Source organism: Anser cygnoides, chromosome 2 (assembly GCF_040182565.1).
Source record: "Anser cygnoides isolate HZ-2024a breed goose chromosome 2, Taihu_goose_T2T_genome, whole genome shotgun sequence".
Lineage (NCBI taxonomy): Eukaryota > Metazoa > Chordata > Aves > Anseriformes > Anatidae > Anser > Anser cygnoides.
This window is the reverse complement of record NC_089874.1, coordinates 39,056,662-39,080,829: the sequence shown is the minus strand read 5'-3', so window position 1 is coordinate 39,080,829 and position 24,168 is coordinate 39,056,662. Positions and strand designations below refer to the sequence as shown.

Genomic DNA, 24,168 nt, shown 5'->3' with positions numbered 1-24,168 from the left:
AAATGGAAACAAGTTTTCTTCTTATTTAAGAAACTAAGAATAGAGAGAAAGTTTGGTTTAGAAAACAACAGAGCAGGGTAATAGTTTATTTGTATATTTTCTGGCTATAGAAGATGTATCATGTCTTTTTATCTCACTGTGACATTGAGAGTAATATTGATGTTAGAATACAAAGCTACAAAGATCTTGTAGCTTGTTCTACAGTTCAAATAATGTTGTTTCAGTTCATCCGCTAACGGCAAATACTGTTGTTTTTCCCCAAACTCTCCTCTGAATAGTAAGTGAATACAAAAGTTAGAAATATTCCTCGTATTAATATCAAAACTTCATCTATTTATGATGTGGAGTTTAAAGCTACTTTATGAAAGAAAAATAAGAGGTAATGCATTATTTTATCTGTTTAAATTCAGAGTACAAAGATGATTTTTTTTAAGGTATAATGCAGAGAAAGAAAAGAATAATTGACCCTAAGAGTTTAAGACATGGTGCTTTTTGTAAAGGAGACATATTAAGACACTTTGAATAAAGACAATAATCACAAGCTTAGCTCTAGATATCAGATTCGCTCTTAAGTCTTGAGGATGATTTTCCTACATGCAGATGTACAAAGTGATTCCTCCCACAGAAGTTAATTAGAAATTATGCTACCATGCTTACACACAGACATCCCCTGAACACTGGGAAATAAGCATTAAAACTTCCTGTCAGTGGAATTTGTTTAGCATGATCACTTTCCAAACACCATTATTACAATATAATTTAGAAGACAGCACAAATTCCTTCCTAAATACACCAGTTTTAAAATGATTAAACTGGGTAAGTGGAGAACAATAATTTATTCTGCTTTCAAAAAATGTTATTTAGGGAAACTATTGATATAGAATTTAAACTTCCTCCTTGATTATCACTGATATAACTCACATTCAAAAGCTGCTCTTCCTGACTTACACCAGTGCAGCAAAGCATAGGGTAAGGCCCACCACTCTTTTTCCCTCCTTTAATAGTATTTCTGACTTGCAAAACACAGGTAATGCTGAAAATAATAAATAGTACAGCTAGGCTTGTCAGTAGTAACGTTGTGGTTCTAATTTGAATTGAGATTTTGGTGAGTATTCATGAAGTGATAAGAAAGCAGTAAATGTCTGTAACATTGACTTTTAAAGGACACCGCAAGCCACTTAAGAAAGCTACCAATACACGAAAAGCTCAAAAGGAACAGATGAGTATTTCACTAGATGTCATCTTCAATTGTGTTTCCAGTGCAACTTTTGTCTTTCATTAACAGAAAGCCAGGGCAGTGTTACAGATTTTTATTCTTTTGGATTTTATTGTATTTTCAAAAGTTTAAATTCTCATTAAAATATAAGACTACAGCTAAAACATTATCATTCAGGAGTCTCATGTTTCTAACATGCAAGTATTTGCATCACTTCGTATCATAAAGATGCATGATTACTATTATGATGATTGTATGTTTTAACAGATATTTAAAATTTATAAATTAGACCTGTCAGATCATTCTTGTACAAAACCATCCTGCTACAGGCATCTGTCCAAGTACTTACGTGCTGTATTTTTTACGTGCTGTATTTTTGTGGCAAATATGTATCCCAGTCAATTGTATGACTTGTTAAGGGTGTGAAGAGAAAAGTAAAGATATTTTCTCAAAGCTATAATTAACGTGTCAGAAAATTCAGAAATATTTGAAGCCAGATAATAAGTTTTACTTTAGAAAGTTCCCAACAGGAAAAAATAGCATGCTGCCCTCCCCCCCCCCTTGTTTATTTATAAATCAATGTATTATATAACACCTGTCTTAAACTATAACTATAGTTCAGGTTATATCGCTTTTTTATTATAACAATGACCATCATATTTTTCACTCACTTTCCCCCCACTGCATGGTAGTTAATAAAAAGTTACAACAACTTTTGTTGTGCAGTAAGTTCTATTTCTACATTAGAATTACTTCAGAAGACAACAGATAAACTGTAAGCAATTAAGGAAAAGAGAAAACCTGATTCACCAAGATTATATCAGCTTTAATACTGATTGATTTGCTATTTAGTCTTCCCCAATTCATCAGCTACCTTCTTTCCTTAATAAAGGTTTCATAAGATTTTCTTTTCATATGGCCATTAAAACGTAAGAACTAGTAAAGATATTTCAGCATCTGTACTCCATAACACTTTTCTACCTGGAAGATATTCTATATCTTTAGAAGTGAAGTAAATGAACCACCTTTCTTCATTCTTCTTATTAAAACACATGTAACTTACTCTTATTTTGGAAATGTTTCTTTAAAGAAAACTACACCAAACGTATATTTTCAGTTAGACATTTGTGAAGAGGAACACCGCAAAAGCATAGAGATCAAAAAAGGAACACTGAAGGAAAAACTCATTGTTAGTTTAGAGAAGTTACATAATGAAACAATAAGGCATTACAGGCAAAGAAATCCTAATCACAATAGAAAAGTTAGGTGAAAATTATCATCGCTTGCACAGGAACAGAATTTCAACTAAATCTGTGGTGCGGTTTATGCAAAATCAAGGAAAAGGGGGGTCTAAGTAGAAGACTAACTAGAGGAGAGTAGGCAGCACACCAGGTTTAAGAGTGAACAGCAGGAGATTGAGGTGATGCTTAGTTGTGCCACATTAAGAGAGTCAGATATAGAGTATTTTTGTCTGCAACTGAAGCAATTGCATGAATATGTAGCTCAGGATTAAACCAAGTTTTACACTGTAGGGAAGCCCACTTTGTTTGCTTGCTCTTCTCCCAGGTAGCCCTCCAACAGAGCTGGAACAAAAAGGTTATTTCTGAACTTCAACTAAGGCAACTAGTCTTGAACTCTAGTCACCTCCAAAATAGAGTATGCGACTATATATGACACTGAACTTGGAGAGTCCATGTTTTTGTTTAAATTTTGACCTTTTCCAGTTATCTTCAGTATTTACAAGAGCTTAGGATTTCAGTCATGTCTGTCCTCCATTAACTTACCCTCTGTATATAATCCTTTATAAAAATCCATATGTTTCATCTAAACACAGTGCCCCTATTCTGATCCTGTAATATGTCCAAGTAAGGGAAGCCTTATGTATGCGCAGAGGTACAAAGCAAGAACTGGTATAGTATTACAGCTAGATGCAAGTGTTAGACAAGGAATGACATGAAAGGATTAGGGCAACTGTATGTACAACAGATCTTGCAGGAAATGACCAGTCTTACAGTAGGTGCAGTCTCAGTCCTATCTATACTATAATTAACTCCCTAGTCAGGGAGTAACTAACCTAGTCAGGTTAGATAAATATCTTGATCCTTTTGTGTGTAGTAGTTTGCATATCTTGGTAAAATTTTCATGAGGAGCCTTACGTAAGCTGGCATTTACTATTACAGTGCAGTTTGAGGCTTGCTACAAGAATGAGTGTCAGCATTTTCTGTACAGTGAACAGCTGAAATTCAAATATTAAAACAGGAAATGCAGACATTGTCCCAAGATGACTGGCAGCTTCTTACAGCCTCATACTAAAGGAAAGCAGAAAAAACACAGGTACTTTCATAAATAGTTTTTCAGAGTTTTCTATGACTAGAAAATAAGTTTTTACTATGTTCTCCTAAAACACATCTATTTACCAAGAACTAAAATGTTACTTTTCTGCTTAGACTAAAAAAATCTTTGGATTATTTCAGCCCAAGCCTTTATTTATTTCATGGTAACTAACAGAAACCTATGATCACCTTCTTACTATGTGAGCTAGTGATCAAAAAGCAGAGGTGAAAATCATTCCATCTTTAGCAACAGTGGAATCAAATAATATGGAATCAAATATAGGGTGAGCTGAAGTCTGCAGCTTGAAATTCCAGATTTGAAGACTTTCAAGTTCTTACCTTTCAGTAGTTATTTTCTAGTGAATTTAGTTTAACAGGTTGTCTACAGGAAACAATAAAGAGCTTGCAAAAGTAAGGACTGGAACTTGACTCAAGTAAACCAACACACACTCAGGTAAACCAACATTATAAATATACTTACACACATTTTATATAAAATACCTGTTCATAACCTTAAGTGATCAGATATTGGAGATATCAGAAGAAGAAATATTCAAAATTAAGTGCAAGGTATTGTGAATTTGTGTATCCACCAAGTGTTTTATCTAAAGACAAACAATTGGACGTGTAAGTACAGATTACAGCATCTATTTTGGCCAAATAGTATTACTTTACAATTTCTAAAAAGTAAATTTAATATTACTTTAGCATATTTTCCAAATAAACTTCTAGGTCCTAGTAATCCAAACAGCTGGCTTCTTAATAAGAATTGTGGTCTAATATTTACTAGACAGGGTAAAGAACAGATACCTGTGCTCTTTAAATGGTTGGATAGATTTTAAAACTAGAACAGCAGAACATTATGACAGCACTGGGTGGAAAATAATCACTTAAAGTAGTTTTAATCACTTAAAGTAGTTTTAGTTTGACATTAAGATTTGATTTGTTATATTCTTTTAGCAGTTGCAAGAATTACTTTGCTATTTTCTCTCATATATTCAAATCATGTTTTGTAGTTTGCATTTTACTACATACTGCACTTCTAGATACTTGCAGAATTTGTAAGGAACTAAAACATGATCGTAACTTTTGCAGAAACAAGGGTGTATGAAGTAGTGATAGGCCACATAAATGTCTGCTGGTGAAATCCAAGAGTTGTACTGATGAAACAGGCAAACAAGAAGAGCAGGCATTTGGAAATCAACAGGCCAAAGCAAGGCAACTAAAATGAGAGTAAATAGCTTGTTTTCCCATCATCTTTTAAACCTCCTTGTGAAAGCTTAAGCTCAGTTTCTCTGTAGGAATACAAGATCCAACAAACAACCATTGCCCACAGACTCCTTAGAGTCATAGCTCCATTATGGAAAGCTTGCTCTCAAACTTTGTCTTCACAAGTCCCTTTCATCTTCACTTGCTCAGTCTTTTTATGCAAGGGTGAAATCAGATGCACTCTGTAGTGTTGGGATAACACTAAAGAGTTCACCTTTTTGCAACATGGCCCAAGAGTAAAAGATTTACCCATAAGATGGGGACAGAAAAAAGCTTGCTGGAGCCAATATCACTCCAAAGTACCTGCTTGCAACCAGCTAGTTACTTGTCTGAAGAACTTCAGACAGAGGACTTGCTACCTCCTCCCCTCATTTCAGCTATACTTTCCCTTTCCTTCACTGTGCCTTTATATTCCTCAGTGTTATTCATGACTTCCTAATTTTCTACAGAGCTAATTCTTTTCTCTTTGGCAAGACAGCTTGGCAAAGTTAATGAATTGATACTGTGGTTCTCAGACAGATTTATTTTAGTAAGTTGTGATTAATCCTGTTATTCTTCAAACATTTAATTTCAAAACATTGACTACATCTTCCAAGTTTGGGATATTTGCATATTTGAATACATTTCTTTACTCTGCTCTGAATATTCTACGTTTGTCATAGCTGCTAAATATTGAGGTCTATCTTGACAACTCAACCTCATTCAACTTCACATGGTAACAAGGTCATTCTAACACCTCTGATTTCTGATCCTCCGCACTCTAAAGTGGGGCAAAACATAAGATTACACTTGGACTTTAACAGTCTAAAAAAACACCACAACCAGCAAAGCAAAAGGGACTGTTGTGGTTTAACCCAGCCAGCAGCTAAACACCACACAGCCATTCGCTCACCCTCCCCTCTCCCTCTCTGGGATGGGGGAGAGAAATGGGAAAGTGAAGCCTGTGAGCTGAGATAAAGACAGTTTATTAAGACAGGAATATAATAATGATAATGATAATAGTATTACTAATAATAATGTGTGCGAAACAAGTGATGCACAATGCAATTGCTCACCACCCGCTGACCGATGCCCAGCCTATCCCCGAGCAGCCGGCCCCCCACCCCGGCCAGCCACCCCTATATATTGTTTAGCATGACATCAGATGGTATGGAATACCCCTTTGGCCAGTTTGGGTCAGCTGTCCTGGGTCTGTCCCCTCCCAGCTCCCGCTGCACCCCTAGCCTGCTCGCTGGCAGGACAGAGCAAGAAGCTGAAGAGTCCTTGGCTTGGTGTAAGCACTGTTCTACAACAATTAAAAACACCAGCATGTTATCAGCACTCTTATTCTAATCCAAAACATAGCACCCTACCAGCTACTAGGAGGAAAATTAACTCTGTCCTAACTGAAACCAGGACAGGGCCATCACAACATTTCAGACAGGCCTTCTTGCTTTCTTTCTATGAAGGAGATGTGCAACAAGTTTTGCCTTTCTTCACTCCCACACACCCCAACCTTTGGACTATTTGTACCTTTGAAAAAGGCTTTTGTGAGTAATAGGAAAGTATCATTATATGGATTTTTATTTCTCCCTCTTTCTGTTTACTATGGTGCAAGGATCATATCCAGCATCTTCAAAATTCAATTAAGTTTAGCTAAAACATTCTGTTCAAGGTACTAGCAGCTGAAGAACAAATTTACAAAGACTTTTGGGTGCTTAAAGAAGATAAAGCTACAGGATTCTCAGGAACATTTAATTTGTGTAATTTTGCTTCCTGTGGGTCACTTCATAAATTTTGTAAATCCCACTGGACAAAAGAGTTGTAATTTTCTCCTAACCTGTGCATGAAGGCAATGGTTTCCAGCCATCAGGAACCCCCCCGCCCTTTCTCCTTGTCCTGGATCATAATGGCCCCTTAACCCCCCTCTCCACTCCCCTCCACCCTCAAATTATTCCTCAATCTTAATTTATCTAACACAAAGATTAACAAGGGGGCTGCTCCCAGGACCACCCTTTCAGGACACATTTGAAGAATGTGAAGTTCATCAGGCAGGAGGGATGAATATAGGTAGTAACTTCAGCTGTCCAGTAGCAACAGCTGGAAGAGGATGCAATTAGACCCCAAATGCTTTGGAAGTCTGAGTTTTTTGTGACCTGGGCCCTTAATCTCCATTATAATAATGCCACTGAAACAGTCACGCCATAAGTAGCTCATGAAGCATTTTCAACAAGAATAAAATAAACATGAAGGATTCTGGAAAGAGTTGAAAAAAATCTTTGAAAAATTAATTTGGCCATGTTTTTTCCTTAAAAGAACATACAAGCTAATGTCCATTTCATTGATATCAACTGCATCTTTCATACACTTGTAGATTATAAGAGTGAGGTACAAAAGGTTGGAAATACACTTCACAATGAAGTGTTTACATTTTCCTTAGTTTAATTGGGAAATACAGTACTACGAATCTTATTACTAGCAAAAGCTTATTGAAATTAGTATTTTCACTGACTCTAGTTTGAATTGCAGAACTGCTTGTAGATTCATATTTTGGCCCCAACACTTCAAAACACTGATATACATGACTTAAAGAATTCCCAGTTAAAGTTGTGCTAAGGTAAGTGCATACTATTTTTAAATTTAAATTAAAAATATAAATTGGAAAAAATGCTCTAGTCCTGTAACTACAAGCTTATATTTGCCAGAGCTGATCCAGCAAAACATTTAAAATATATACTATGTATACTAATATAAGACCACTAATGTGCTTAACATTAAGCTCTGATTTAGTGAAATGCTTATAGCACTCGCTCAAGTGTATTTTGTAGCGTAAGCATACTGAAGTATTAAACTCTCAATATACATTTTTCTTGAACAGTGGACAATGCTTGCCTCCAGCTATAGCATGACCTGGTTACTTACACATTTGAATGCTCCAGAATAGATAAAATGTCTTGCTTTCTGCTGGTGTAATCCCACTGACTACATCCGCGTTACAGCAGAACTTCTAGCCCATGAGTTTAAACATCGCACAGCATATAGAATCAGTGTGAACTTACAACAGGTATGTTATGCATACATGTATGTGTTGTATATATATCTATTAATGCTACTGCAGGAGTTTGTTGTGGACTTAAAGCAGATGAACATTATAAGATATAGGCTTAGTCGGACTTTCGGATAAAAAATAAAAGCTGCCCAGACACAATTGATATACTCATTTATAAATGTTCAATTTTAAGTAGCATAATTATGATCCATGAGCTTATCTGTAGCTTACCTGGCATTGGAAATTAATAATTCTTAGATGTACATGGAATTACATCTTCTAGAAAAGAATAGATTTTCTAGAAAAGAATAGATTTATAGATTTTTCTTTGCAGCTTTATTTATATGCCTTTATCCCAACAATCCATTTTGTTTCCTTAAAGTCTTTAGGAAGTTGTTGCAGCAACTGCTTCAAATTCAAATTCAATTGAATTTGGTAAACGATAGATGGAATACTTCCAACTGTAGTCTGAACATAAAGTTGGCACCAGTGTTGTTTTAGTCTTTCCCCCTATATCCTTTGTATTTTGTCTCATAATACTACATTCCATATTTTCTTCAGTCTTATTCTCACCTAGGTACGCTGAAATTCCCATATCCCATTTCTATGTTTTTTCTTATTTCCTAATTATATTATGTATGGTAAATGAGTAAGGACTAAACATAAACTGGAAGGTATTATTTCATTTGAGGAGTGCTGTTCAGATTCAAACACTATTTATAACATTAGAAAGGCTTCATCTGCAATACAGAACAATTTGTAACATGATGTTCTTTATTATTGAATGCATAAGTGATCTATCTAACAAAGGAATCAGTAATGAAGCAGAATGGAGATACAACAGCACTCAAGATATCTTGGCCAAAGACCTATAATCTTACAATAGTGTTTTCCTTTTAGGAATACAAAGAGTGCAATAAAATAGCGCCATATAAATTCATTCATAAAGCTGTCTCTCCATAGTCTAAATTCAGGTCATTACATAAGCATACAAACTGCATTAAGCACATGAGTTATTATGATAAATACTACTTATATCAAACAAGTGTTTAAACATCCTTTGTGTTTCCATGTTTTCATGTAACATTTAGTAACACTTCAATCTTTAACCCCCTGTTGAACCAGACTTGCTCTCATATGCAGAATCTAAACAATCAGCTTAAAAAGATTAGACATACTTTTTTTAATTTGAGTGCCGATGCGATTCTGAATATTATAAATGCTGCCTATTTGCATCATAAGGGCCAGATACACAAAGGCATTTAAACAGTGTTCTTCCTTTTCAGCAAGATACAATTATCATATTAGAAAAAGAATGAGCAACTGTTAGTTAAATCTGTCCTGGCACAAATCCATACAAATAGATACTAAAATAAATAAATGGAAGTACCACTTCACCTGATTCATGCCACTGAGTTTCAAATGTCATCAACTCCCAGTCCCCATTCAAACTTGAATGAGCAGTGGTATGTCAAAGAAAGCTCTCTGAATAGTCTGCACTAAAATTGTGCTGACAGTATTTTTCTTCCATTTTCTCCCCCTTAATAAGGGGAGGAAGAAAAAATAGCTTAGGAGCCTTGAGAACCTTTGCTGAATCTAAATAAGGACCTCTAATCAAAGTCAGAGGTACTGTAATGAAATATATTAAGAGCTGTCAACATCAGCTTCAGTTGCTGATCCAATTTCTGCCACCCACTCCCCAAGCCTAGTATCATACAGAATTTCCTTCTACACTACCGCTTAGGTCCATCAGTAAGTCTTCTCTTTCCAGAAGATTCTTTTATATTCTTTCCGTTAAACTCTTACCTGAATCTAAGACTCAGACATTCCTGATACAGTACACACATCAGATCTTTCCTGTCTGAAAGGAGAAACAACAAAAAACAACCCCCCAAAAAGCACACCACCACAAAAAGCAAACAAAAAACCCACCTACTTCCTTGATAATACTGCATGAGTACAAGTAGAAAAGAAATACTAAGAAGTTTCTAGACCAAGAGATACCACTAGAAAGCCCACAGTTCAGTCTAACGTTAAAGTAGGATGCCACCTACTGCTTAATACCCCAAATTAAAAGTGAACTAATTTCTTAACAACATAACTGGATGGACTTATGGCAAATACTTTGCAGTACTGTTGCACTAGGCCAGTTCTTAGTGAAGAGTTTCACATCTAGTTTATAAGGCCAAAACTGGTATTGTATGTCTTCCTCTGCTGGATGAGGGATGTTCTTCATAGGTAATTGAAGTAACACATGCACGCAAAAGATAAGGGTTTCTGCATTCTTAAGCAAAGCAGCATTACTCTGTGACATAAAATTAGTTAATAGCAAGTCTGCTCCTTACTTCACTGAAATTAGGAGACACATTCATTGGCTTTAGGTCAAAATGCTACAAATTGTGTTTGTTTACTTTGATATCTATATTTATAATTATATATGTTTAAAAAATGCAGTCTATCAGCTCAGCCTGGGGAGTTTATTCTAAGTTTCAAAAGCTAGATAACATATCTAGTGATGTATGTAGCTGTTTGTGACGTTCCTAATAGCATAGTATTCCCTAATTGTTTACTTCATCTTCATTCATTTAACTGAAGAAAAAATACAGTGAACAAATAAAAGCCAGCCTAAAGCAAGAAAAGACAGCTTAAGAAGTTCCTGTCTTGGTGTTCCTCCCCACCTCCCTAGAAGAATTTCAGCCTCCCTACTATTTCCAGTAGAATTGGTTGAGTAGCTTATCTGTAAACCAGATCAAAGCCATACAGATCCAGAGCATTCTACCATAATTAAGTTTCATTTCCCACTTCTGTAGCTTCTCTGATCCACCTTATATCACAACCCTGCAAATATCTGTGCCAGCATAATGCAGGGGGCAAGGATTCAATTAGTAAATCAGACTTCAATTAGTTTTAAATATATAGCCATAAAACCAGTTTAAGAGTTAGAAAACCTATCTGAATCCAAAAATGTAATAAATAATGCTTATTGAAAGAATGTTTCTAATCCATGTAAAAGTTCTTCCACTGCAGTAATTGACTTAAGAGGTACAACAGATTAAAGTTTTATGAAACTTCACAGCTGTAAAATATCCTATTTGGTTTGGGTTATTAATCAAAAAAGAGGCAAAATTTGTTTTTAACAAAAAAATGTTAAAAAATTAGTCTTGTTGTAATACAAAGTATATCCTAGCTGTCTGACATCTTGATTCAGAAAATCTAAGCAATGGCTGTTTTTCCCCACATAATTTATATTCAATTTATTGAGTATATCATGATGGCCTTCCTTCCATCATAAGCTTTAAATACTAAGCACATACACAAGTTACAACTGTGTGGAGCCAAATGTGTAAAACTCAAGCTGTACTGCACTATTTAAATATACTGCAGCTTGTAAGTTCTCCAGTAAAACATCATGTCTTTCACAGTTAAAATACTTGTTCTGAAATGGACTAAGATATCTTCATTATTAGTCTACTATCTAATCACCTACTACACTGAATCCCACAGACCAGCCTATTTTTTGTTTCAGTCACATAATTGAAATAATTAAACTTCATATTTCTGGACCTCTATAGCTTTGCTTTAGCCTGCAATGGTTGCCTTCAGGGATAAAGTGGAAACAATTGCATTGCTTATTCAGGTCCAGACTGTTCATTTTTGTGTGGATGGAATTATGCATACGTTTCTTCACAATTTACACTCCAAATGGGACTCCTGCCTAATGTTGATGTTAAGTGAATACTATCATAAGCACGTGCAGAAAGAGACCATATATGATATATAGGAAAGCAGTAGGTGAAGCCATTTGGTGAAATAATCGTACTCCTCAGTCATGTGAAAGCAAGGGTTGTCCAAAAAGAGTAAACAACAACTCTGTACATAATGAGTACAGAAGCCACAGATTAGTCCTCCTGTATTTTTATTTTGCCCAATGTTATGGGTAGTTAACCAGAGGAGTTTACTTTAGGAGATGACTAGAGAAAGAATTCAAAGTATTGACTGTCAGATTTGAAAGCAGGGGAAAGGCACCTTTAAGAGGCTTAATCACCCATCCCAATTACTGAAAGCAGTAGACAAATATTTCCAGTGAACTGTTTACTTACAGTGAACATGAATTGCAACAACATTTCCAAAGCCTTTTTCTTGGTCTGGAATCCGTTTTTTTTTGGGGGGGGGGTAGCAGGGGATGCACCTCTTAGATGCTACCTCCTTACCTCAGAAAGTCTTAACTCCCTAAAGCTGATTCCATTTCAGAAGCTGAAAACCCTGGTTTCTCCAGATGGTTATTATTCTCTTCCTTACATTGCCACTTTATTCTTTATTTAGCATAGTCTTTCATGTGTACTTCAACAGAATGAATGACACCCCCCCCCAATAAATAAATAAATACACATCTAGATTTAACTTACAGAAACAGCATCCAAACCTTAAAACATGCTTTGACCTACTCCAAGTATAAGATAGTGCTGAGTTAACCTTATCCAAAGGTGCAGTCATTTTTAGGTCACAGGAATAGGTATTTTAATTATTTCTCATATATTCTTCATGAGTTATCTGATGAAGTGCAAGCCTCATTCTTGAACCAAAAGATTACACAGTAACTCTTATTTCACCCTGAAAGTGCAAAAACAAGCCAGTAACAAAAACAAGCTGTTCAGTAGTGATTCAGCAAATGCACCAGAAATGCAACTCTTCTACTTGAAAAACTTGGGTTGTGTGTTACAACTCCAGAATGATTAGCTTTTTATCACACGTCTAAAAGCGTTTTTTAAGAAACCAGGAAGATATGGATGAATAAATTGTTGCAGTACTTATGGATTAAGCAAAGCTATTGAGTTTCAGGATAAAGAAAATACACACAGATTTTTACTTTTAAACACAGCTATGGGTCTTCTTTCAGACAGAATGAAGAATTGCAGCATCCCCCACCTCCCTGTTCCTTGTATCTCTTTCATGAATGATATTAAAGACTTCAAAGTATGGTTTTACATACTACATCAAGGAAAAGATTTTTCACTGCCTGGCCACTGATGGGGCAAGATCCCCACCTAGCGCATCCCGCACCGCATTGCAGCGGGTGCGACTCGGCATTCTCTCAGCCCCAGCAGGTACACGGCCAGGAGTAAAACATACATTGCATACATATACACATGTACTCACAGTATATTCACTGTTACTGCTTTGCGACTGCAAAAGAGTTGGTTGCAAATGCAGCTTCATTTGGCCTTTTAAGCATAATTTCAGGTGTGAGATAAGCCTACAAGAAATACAGGCATCAGATTAATTTTTCTCTCTAACATAAGGAAGAAGGAGTTGTACAAGACAAAAAAAGGACTAATTTCAAGGTAGGAGTGTTTAGAAGAGGGTGAGGTTCACTCACACAAAGTGCTAATCTTACAGAATTCCTACACTTACAGAAAAACAGCAAGGACTCACTTTGCACATACACAGTTCACCCATTAGAAATGACAGGAAGAACACAAACATATTAGAACACTGAAGTGTGGTTATTCACAACAGAAAGACTGTGCTCTACCTGTGCAATACAACCACAGCCCAAGTATTTGTATGAAGTGATTCTGAATACAGCTTTCTCTTGATCTCTAGGTGATGCTGTGTAAAATTGAAGGTCCATGCTTCAGAAAGATGAATACCGGAAACAAAGAGAAAGACATGGAAATAATTGCATAAATGAAAATCTTTACTTCTGGAGTTGGCTTGGAAACTATGATAGGAAAAATAAAGTTTACATTGTAAATGTCAACATGGGGCAGATGTTGACATGGGTCTTGTACATGTGTGAACTTCAGAATCAAAAGTGAAATTTATCTTTTGAACACTCAGAAACAATCTTAGGGTTGTAATCAGTACCAAAGTCTAGCTGGAGATTAATTACTAGTGGTGTACTGCAGGTGTAAAGACTGTGGCCAATACTTATTGACTCCTTCATTAGTGACCTAGATAATAGAATAGAGTGTACCACCAGAGCATTTGTAGATAATACAAAACTGGGAGGAGTGGTTGATACACCAGATAGTTGTGCTTCAACTCAGGAGGACCTCAGCACACTGAAAAATAAATCCAACAGCAACATCGTTAAATTCAACGCAGGGAAACGTCAAGTCCTGCACTCAAGGAGGAATAATCCCAGACAAAAGTACATGCTGTTAGTTGTACAGCCCCCCCCCCCCCGCCCCCAATGCCTACCATCTAGAAGACAACTCTAGAGAGAGCATTCTTGGGGTCTGGTTCCAGGGGACAACAAGCTGACCAGGAGCCATCAATATACCTTTGGAGGAAAGATAGCTAACAATATCCTGAATTGTATTTGGAAGAGCACTGACAGTAGGTCAAAGAAGGATTTCTTCCCCATCCCTCTTCAGTTCGGGCAGTCATATCAGCAGTGCTGGGTCCAGACTATTCCCCATTACAAGAGAGAAATGGACTTACTGAAGAAAGTTCAGCAAAGGGCTACAAACATGATTAAGCTTGTAGCACATGATGTCCCAGAATAGGCTGGGACCATTCAGCATGGAGAAAAAAAGTCTTTTGTGTATGTGGGGAGGTATTATATGCACACTGATAAGGCGCTCTGATTGGGGGAAGCGAAGATGAGGGAGCCAGACTTCTCTTCGCAGTGCTCACTTGACAGTGGTCAAGACACTAGAGACAAATTAAAACAAATGAAGTTTTATCTGAATACAGACTAACAAACAAAAACACCACAATTTTTGCATTGTAAGCATGACCAAACAGTGGCACAGGTTGCCCATAGAAATTGTGGAGTCTCTATTTGTGGAGATATTCAAAACCCAACTGCACATGGTCCTAGCATAAACTGCTTCAGCTGATCCTGCTTGAATTTAGGGTTTGAACTAGATGATCTCAGAGATCTCTTCCCAATCAAATGATTCCAGGATACTTGCTAGCTGCAACTAGTATTAGCTGCTTCTAAGTTTTGATCATATGTGATCTAGAATAAAGAGAAAGTGACATCCCATATCCTGCAGTTAATAAATAAATAAAAAGATACGGGACAGAAGCACACATTAGGAGGAGGCTGACCATGCGTTCTATTTCTGCACTGAGATTATTTAGATTGGGAAAATTGGGGCTTGGAATCCCAGAGAAAAGGTAAAGATGGTCCAGACTGAAGGAAAGAATCTGGAAACAGACAGGAAGATCCTGCAGATCAAGGAACAAACAGAAAAGCACCAGGGAATGCCCTCTGAGACTTTGTCTAGAAACATCTAAGCCTGGTAGTCATAAGTAACTGCACAGCACAAACCAAAATGACTTTCTACATGACCCACCTGAACCTGCAGCCATCTCACCAATAGGAAGATGAAGACAAGACAGTGAAAATAACCAGTGGTTGTGTTGGAGGCAGTGAAGGAGCATCTGAAATACTAAGTAAATGCTCTAATCTGGTTGGTTCTTAAATAAAAAAACAGTATCCAGATGCTATATGGGTTGTCATTTATCCTGAACTGCCTGTGACAGAGATCTAGCAAAATGAACACCATGAAATAAAAATAAGTAAAAAACATTCTTTTGTGATGCACATGCAAAGTTATAGTAAAGGGAACAAAGATCACTTGGGAAATATAAACTGTTTTCCTCTCTCTGCTCCACTTGAGCAAGTTCAAGACTTATAAGACGACAGTATTATTATGAAAGAGTGATAGCACCTCTAATAAAAAAAGACAGCATACTATACAGATTTTAAATATTTTCCTCCTCCTGATTTGGCTGTATGCCAGACAGTTGCACATCATGAAATAACCCTAGTAGCAGTTATGAGATCACCTTAGTTTTGCAGACTCAGTAGGAAACAAAATTCCACACTTGTCATATTTTACTCTAACTTCACACTGAGAAAACAGGCCCAATACATTACCCAAGTCTTTGTTTACTGCTGCTTCTTATATTTTGTCCTTAAATAAATACCCCCTTACATGCATCTTCTGTATGCTCCTCCCCCCCCTTTTTTTTTTTTTAAGTAAAAATACTTCCTTGATCATCCACAAAACAGTTTCCTTGGAAACTCACCCTGTATTAGGCATTATAATAAAGGTCAGTCCAGAGGCTAAGTCTAGCTGACTACATTTGGTTTGTGTGTGCAGCATTCAGAAATAACAGCTTTTATTTAGCAACTAATCTGACAACTTCAGAACTAAGGGAAAAGATATAGTAACACAGATAGCAGGATCCCATTTGTGTTGTATACAATCTCCTTCCTACTCTCTTCTTTGTTCCTCTAATTGCTTATGGTTTGCTCCAAATTAGGTTATTTTCTTGGAGCAAGAATCTTGTTTTCTAAATGTTTATGAAACACTTGGACACTCAGATTGTGTGCGCATATAAAAGAAACAGATGATAATGTAAAGAAGAGTTAACAGGTTCCCAACTTACTGTGAACTGAAATTTGTTGCTGTATTTTCAACACAACATTAAAGAATTCTGTCAAGAATCACAGAAGATAATGATTAGGGTTTTATTTGTTTTGCAGATTTAGAAGATCTTGAAGTGTTTTCTTACTGTTTCACATATGAATTTTAGCCCCCTATAAAATTAATAACTACTCTCTAAATGTAAAGAATTGTCAGAGAAGTCTACCTCAAGATGTATACATGCATGTCTTGTCAAATAAGAAAAGGTACTACAAAGTGGTGGTTACATTTTTGGGACACACTGTAGCTATTGCAATTTTACCATGTTAGTTAAGAGGTTACTATGGCTCCTTCCGATTTTAAGCATGAGACCAACCTTATGCTTGAGCTCAAACTTACCTCGTGCAAGTTACTTGGACATAAGCCCAGACTGCAGTGAGGAAGAAATCCTGTTTTCATGGTAGTCTGTAGCATAGGTTGAACCATGCATTTGTCTACAGTGAAGAGCAATGGCATGGGAACAGTACTACTTTCTCAGTCCATGTCTCTCATGCCACCTCCAGAAATGTCCAGTGAAAACAGCACATGACTGAGGTAGTGGAAAGAAGCTCATCTTCTCTTCTTGCTAGAGGCATGGGCCATCGGGTCCTTTTAAAACAGCACTGCACAGTACACGACACCAAGATCTGGACACCTACTGGTGCAGGTCCCACAGCATTCCATACTTCCCCTATTCCTGGGCCTCAGCAAATGGGTACACCAGGTTACCAAAATAGAGCTATTCAATGGCTGTCTGAGAAAGCTTTGTGGAGAAGTTACCAAAGAGGTATTTCAGGAAGGTGCATGCCATAAACAAATGAGGGTGAAGTAAAAAAATATATGAAGTTTGTTCAGCACCTATACCTATCCCAAGACCAGTGGCAGTTGGACATGATAGGAGAAACGCTGGGGAGGGCAAGAAAAACATACTTGTCCTGGAGTGAATTAGCAATGGCAAGATGTGTCTTTACAGGTCTAAAGAACAATGAAAAAAACTCTGCTCTTATTTCTTCCAGTTTAAAGCTTACCATCCTTACTGCTGTTAAATACAAGCAGGACAGTGTTGGCACACTTAAAAAGACTTTTTCCCCACATCTATGTATAATTTTCATTCTACCCAGGACTTTAGTGACACGTTGCCTGATAGGAATCATATTGTTCATGACCGGAAGGCACTCAGGAACGTGAAAGTAAATATGTTGTTTCCTCATTTAATAGCTAAGATAAAAGGTAAATTTCACTGTTATTCTGAAAGCACTGTTTTGGAATTTTTTTTTTAATTTCAGCCATGAAAAGGTGGTTGTCCCTGTCCCTTCCCACCCATCATTTGTTAATGAATGAAATATTCATTCATTAACAAAAGACTCTGCAAGAGCTATGAATGACTTAGAGTTCAGCCATGCCTGTTTGCTATGTCACCTGTTTCTCCCCGATAACTAACTCAAGGAACTTGGAAATGATCTGACAACACTGGTACAAAGTAGGAGTTCAAGCATCAGAGGAATCAACTGCTCTAACAGCAATTTGTTTAAAATCTGAATCCAATATTTCCTGCAAAATGTTTCAACCCAGCTTCTATTAGCACTAAAAGGCATCTTTTTACTTTGCTGTAACAGCAGAATCAACTATTTATCATAATAGCCTGCTAAACTGACAAAAAGAAAAAGTTCCTCACCTTTACACATCTCCCTAATGTTTAAATATTTAAAGCTCTTATCTGTCTGTCCCCATAATACTCTCTCTACACATGCCCAGCCAGTTCTGCAGCTGCTGAAAATCAATCCAGCTGCACTGAGGCAATGAAGCTTTAATGATTTGCACCAGGTGAGGACCATTACAGTCAGTGAATTCACACTGACATTCTGCTGGCGATCTCTCTGCTATTGCACTCACTGCAGCCACAACCAAGAAACAAGTACAAATACTGTCTCAACCATTTGACTCAAAGAATTTCAGTTAATGAAAGTCATATAATAAAGGTGATTTTTCCCCTGAAATTAAGTTTCCTAGAAGTAGAATTCTGATACTTCAAGACTTCACAAAATTGACTTTTACTTCATTCTTAAGACTGACACAGCAACATTATGTAGGACTAATAAGCATGAAATACTGTAAACAGAAAGTCATGAACAAGCATACTTCTTAAGTAGTCTTCCACATAGGAACACAGAGGTTTAAAATAATTAGTATTATTCAACAAAAGCTATGAATACAGTTCAGTCTTGGAAAAAAACAAGAAAGTGTTTTCCAAAGAGCAGAGACTTACTGTTTCATGACTGAGAGATAGTCAATTTAAGTGTCTTCCCCCCCACGCCCCCCCCCTTTCATTAGGTGGTAATTCAGCTCTTCATCTTTTCCAGTTTTCTTTACTCTCTTTCAGGTAATTACTGTCAGGGGCTCTGAAGTTAATGAGTTATACACAGCATATTTAGAAGTGAAATATGATTTTAGAGTATGAAGTTAAGTTAATGGAAGCATCAACCTGAATAGATGCAGAAGCCAGACATCTTTGAGATCAGAGCTTGATTGATTTTATAAGTCAGGTGTTCACATGAATAACTAACCCTTACTTAGTTCAAGGAGCATTTTGACAAGAAATTTGCACTGATGAGCTGTAAAGGCAGCCTTGTTATAAGAGGCTGCTTTGTGTTGTACTTTGTATTTTTTATCTTATGTAATTTCACTCTTAAATAATCTAAATTCTTAACATCATGGTAGGTCTATATATTCCTATAAAAGCATTTGCAAAGCTACTTATAAAATCTTCACAAATTAAGAAAGATGTGAAACTATTAATGTGAAAAGCATGACCCTACTTCTGTAAATATTACACTATGTATACAAATTAAGAAAGATGTGAAACTATTAATGTGAAAAGCATGACCCTACTTCTGTAAATATTACACTACATATAAAGGACACTTCATTGTCTCCTCTTTAGTGTTGTGATGAGACATAACAAAAGTTGACTAAGCATTTTCCGGTGACTTCAAGAGTTTACATTTAAGCTATCTACTACAAACAGGAACAATTTTCCTCTTCCTTCTTTCCACCCCCCAATAGCCCTTTTCATGAAGTTACTATCTAAAAGACTCACATGATTATTTTTGTGTTCCAGAATTACAGTCAATATTAGAAAACGTGTAGAAGGAGAAACTATGCAGAAAAGATACATATACTTGTTAACCACAAGAATATATTAACACCAGAACAATTTACCTCTGGAGACAGGAGACTCTTTAGCCCTTGATGTCTTTCATCCAAGAGACTTTCTTGGGAAAAAAAAAGTAGAAAACTAGGGAGCAGAACAGTAAGACCACATTAATTCACTTTACATCCTTTCAGAGAAACTCTAACATGTTGAAGATTCCACTGACTTTCTAGTCAATCAGTACCACTGTTTTACTATTAAGAATAAGGTAAGGATCATCTGATGAAATGCTAAGGCCTGTGTTAATGCACAGGTGGCTCAGAGTCCCTCTGTTGATGTGGATCTGTTAATCTATCACAATGTGTTATTAAAACAATCTGCTAAACAGCCAACAGGTGTCACTCTACATAATCAAAAGAAATTAAAATGAGACCTGTCTCACAGCCTTCAGTTTAGAATTGCCATTTAAAGAGAAATACATATTTTAAGGAATTTCACCCAGCCCAACGACAGGTTTTGTGAAGTGAAAATTAAGGTTTTTACATAACACTAAGAAGGCTTGAAGTCAGCCTAATTCCTGGCATCAGCGGGTTACACAGCCAAGATTTCTTCATTGCTAGAGGCAGGAGGGGAGGCTGACTTTCTAGATTCTGGCTTTGCCTTTGAGCTCATTTTCTTTATTTTAGATTATGACATAAGTAAAGTAGGTTTCAAAGCATTTAGAAGTAGAGAACACTACAAACACGACATGAAGTCCTGAACTATATGTACTTGTTCTGATTATTCATCTTCCAAAAAACTTTGTAGGATTAAGTCTGCCAGGCAGAACTTCATCCACAGATCAGCTAGCACCAATGTACGTATATTACACTGCATGTGACTTTACATGTTCCCTCACAACCAACATTAACATTGATTTATGTACTCTAAGCAACATAAAAGAGATTCCCCCTCCTCCCCCCCACCCCCCCCGGTTGGTGTAAGTGCATACTGTGAAGTTATCTCACTTCACAGATCCAAACCTGTTACCATCCAACTACAGCTTTAAAGCTGTAGAAACTGAGTAAGACAATGTAAAAAAAACAAAAACAATATTTGTTCTAATTCAATAGCAGTTCATCTAAGATTTTACAGATAAACACCTGGGATCTCAGCTCTGTCTGCAGCTGTAACATAAAAAGACAGTTGGCTGTAAGTGCTCATGCCATTTCAATCCATTGAGGCCCCAGCTCATGAAAGTAACAGAAATTCAACTATAAGACCCAAGTTGAAAATACTTTAAATATTACTTTGGCATTAATAGTTCAGTGAGGTCTAACACTGAATTTCAAAGTGTTTCTTTTTCTGTTTATGGATCAATAAATGCTACCACAAAGTTTCAGAAAAGAGCATTCATGCAGTGCTCCTTGTACAGAAATCCCACCCTGCTGCCCACCTGTTATGAGTTTGTAACAGTTCAGGACAAAATAAGAGTATGGTTTGTGTCAGTCATAAACCTCTACCCAATAAAAACTCCAGTACACCTTTGGATGATTAATAATATTAAAGACATTCTTTCTTGGCAGAAAAGAATGTTTTAGAAAAGAGCAAACATTCAGAACCCAGGCATAGAGAAGTCTGAATTCATACATATTCCCTGGTGCAGTAAAATCTACACAATATCTGTTCTGCAACCCCAACATGGGAGAACAAAAGGATAGCTGAGTATTAGAAAGAGCTGGCTTCTCCATCTGCACTGCTTAGCAGCAGCACCTGATGTAGTCTCCAGAGCAGAAACATCACTACAATTCACTACTACAAACCAGGGTGAGATGCTGGCACATCTGAGTCTAGTGAAGCTCAGACTTCAGCAAGGCCAGAATTTAGCCCAGGTTCTTGTTGCCTCAAGAGACGTGTGTTCACAGATATGAAGTACAGACATTTACACTGCCACAAGCTGTAGATTGTAGTTTTATTTTGAAGGAAAAGTCTTATGGAAACCTATTGGATGCTCATGCATTATTAATTTTCTTCAGCTATAAAAATATAAAATGGAATGTACAATAACATGTTGTTTATTGCTTATGCCTGTGTGATGCTCAGAAACTCGGATCTCCTGCCAGACACTTATAAGCAGAACTGTTCCACCTCATGTTGATGACACAGCTCCATCAAACAGCACTAATCAAATTGCCCAGGGCCTTCCAAACAAACTGTTAAACTGCATCATCAAAAAAAATAGTTGAATGCTACTGCCCATCTTAGTCTTATACTGACAGCATGAACTGGAAAGCCTCCAAATATATTATAAAAATATAATAGCTTCTGCAGATTTGCTTCTGAAATTCTAGCCATGTTACATCATTGTCCTTAAATGAATGGCAGCTGATAGCTATCACAATATTTAGAGGCTTACAAAGAAAAATGTTCCACTTTAAAGGTAGCAATGTGTTAGCATCAGATTGTAACATGCCGAATGACAAATATTCCTTCTTATCTCAAAAAGCTGCTAATACTAGTCTGTTTGTTACTCTAAACATTTCACAGTATTTAAATAAATAATTCCAAATAACAAACCCATTCTGGTTTTCTTAGTTCTCTACCAAAGAAATATTAGGCCTTGCACTGACAGAAGATGACCTTAGTAATATTAAGTTTTGGTTATTTTTCTTGAAAGCAAGCATTTAGGTATCAGTCTCACAGATGGGAGGAATAAAATTGCCCTTATGGACCTGTTTCTTTCATTAATGGAAAGAGTCAGGAACTTTTTTGGTTAGTTGTTCATCTCCCTCTTGGCTGTCACCAGTCTTATGTTTTCTGCTTTGCTTTAAGGCTTTAACAGTGTTTTCAAGTGGATGAAGAAGCAGCAGCTGGTAGGATGAAGTCTTCAGGAAACAGGCAATGTTCAGACTGGAGAAAGGCTCTGGCATTATAAGTGGTATCCTAGGAAACCAGAAGTGCCCTGAAATCATGTGTGTGCCCTCCTCTCAAGGACACCTTAAAAAAATAGACTAACTGCCTTTCTGTAATAAAGGCTTTCTATTTAGAATGAGTGACAAAATTTTGAGGAAGACACTCTTATTGGGGGCAGTACATGTATCCAGTTGTTAGCGGATCCTCGCTGTTATACTGTTGGCCAAATCTGTATTAGTGAATAGTGTACATTGTAAACAAATCTGTGGAACAAAATGGTTGATGTCGAACATCTAAAATTAACATTATGTGGTTTAGCTCTGGCAGGCAGCTGAGCACCGCACAGCCAATCTCTCACTCTCTCCAGGGGGCATGGGGGAGAGAACAGGAAAATAAAAGTATTAGAACTCATACGTACATAGAAGGACGGGTTACTAGGTAAAGCAAATACCACATGCACAAGCAAAGCAAAACAAGGATTTCATTCAGTACTTCCCATTGGGAGACAGACAGATGTTCAGCCACTTGCAGGAAAGTGGGGCTTATCACAAGCCACTTGAAACATCCCCCTCTTCCTCCTTCTTTCCTGCAGCTGTTGTTGCTAAGTGTGATGCCATGAAACACGAGATCTCTTTTGCCAGGCTGGGTCAGTTGTGTGGCTGACTCCCCCCCCCCTCCCAGCCAGCTTCTTGGGCACCTCCAACCCCCTTGCATGGCAAGGCAGCATGAAAAGCAGAGAAGTCCTTGGATCTGTGTAAGCACTGTTGTGCAACAACTAAGACAATGGTGTGCTATAAACACCATTTTGGTCATAAATCCAAAGCCCTGGGGACCAGCACTGCACGGGGTTTCTACCCACTACATCATCTTTCTTGCACAGAAAGACGCTTACCCCAATAGCTGAGACTCTGGTTTGTACAGGTGGGGAGGAAGAGAAATTCTCTTTCACTTGGTTGGCCTCTTCAGACAGTTTCTCCACAGCCAAGACGCAAGCCTTTAGGGAAGAGAGGAGACTTGTTTGTACTGCCATAGTTGTTTAGCCAATTCATCCACACTGGGTTCCTCCTCATCTTTTCATGTCGTTACTGCCAATGAGCTGGCATAAGATGATGGTACACTCTGTAGAAACTAGTATCTATCCAAACATGTTTGTGCTTACCACGAGGTAAAGTTTGCTTTCACATTAAGGCACCTTTTTCATACAGCCTGTTGTTGAATCTTAACAAATATTTAAGAACATTCTTCAAAATCAAGCTTACTTATATGCACTTGAACTTCTGAGTTTTTTTTTTTTTTAATGGCTGAAAAGGAAACTTAGAATCAACATAAGTAATTTCACTGAAAACAGACAAGGTGAAGGAAGTACTCAAACTCCTCAGCATCAAACTGTAGAACTCAAGAGCACTTACCTGCCAGCTTCTGAACTTAAGTCACTTCCAAATTGCCTCACAATGAAGTAGTACTACCAGGGTTTTGCTGTACTTAGAAGGCACCACCAACATAACTAGCTCAGAGTCTCTAAAACCATTTCACAGAGATGGTAGAAAACATGAAGAAGAAAAAGCAGCCTACTGGGGAACACCAAGTCCATTTCACTGTGATAGAAAAAGCACCCTAGATAAGCTGAGTCTTAAACCCCCCTGGAGAAATAATTCCCCCCACCTCCTCATGCTTCCTATATAGCAAAGGTCAAATAATCCACACCTGGCAGCTTTCACTTAACAAGGGTGGAGCCAAGAGACCTTGTGGAATAGGCTCATCTACCCGGTTTCAATGTTTTAAAGTCAATTGCTCCTTATCACTAACAGAAATAACCTGACAAGGGGCTTAGTGCTTAGAGTTGACCTAAT

General features: G+C 37.1%; 1 long non-coding RNA gene across 2 annotated transcripts; it reads right to left on the bottom strand.

The window, feature by feature from the left end:
- Window positions 1-10,786: 10,786 nt before the first annotated feature.
- On the bottom strand, window positions 10,787-23,967 carry LOC125179634 (uncharacterized). 2 transcript variants are annotated; one of them, XR_001203625.3, is made up of 5 exons: window positions 23,728-23,967; window positions 23,211-23,312; window positions 13,380-13,479; window positions 13,004-13,100; window positions 10,787-12,457 (listed from the first exon to the last, which is right to left on the bottom strand). It is a non-coding gene; the product is annotated as an uncharacterized lncRNA (long non-coding RNA). The 2 variants fall into 2 exon arrangements; XR_001203624.3 differs by lacking the exons at window positions 10,787-12,457; window positions 13,004-13,100; window positions 13,380-13,479 and adding an exon at window positions 21,359-22,348.
- Window positions 23,968-24,168: the final 201 nt, after the last annotated feature.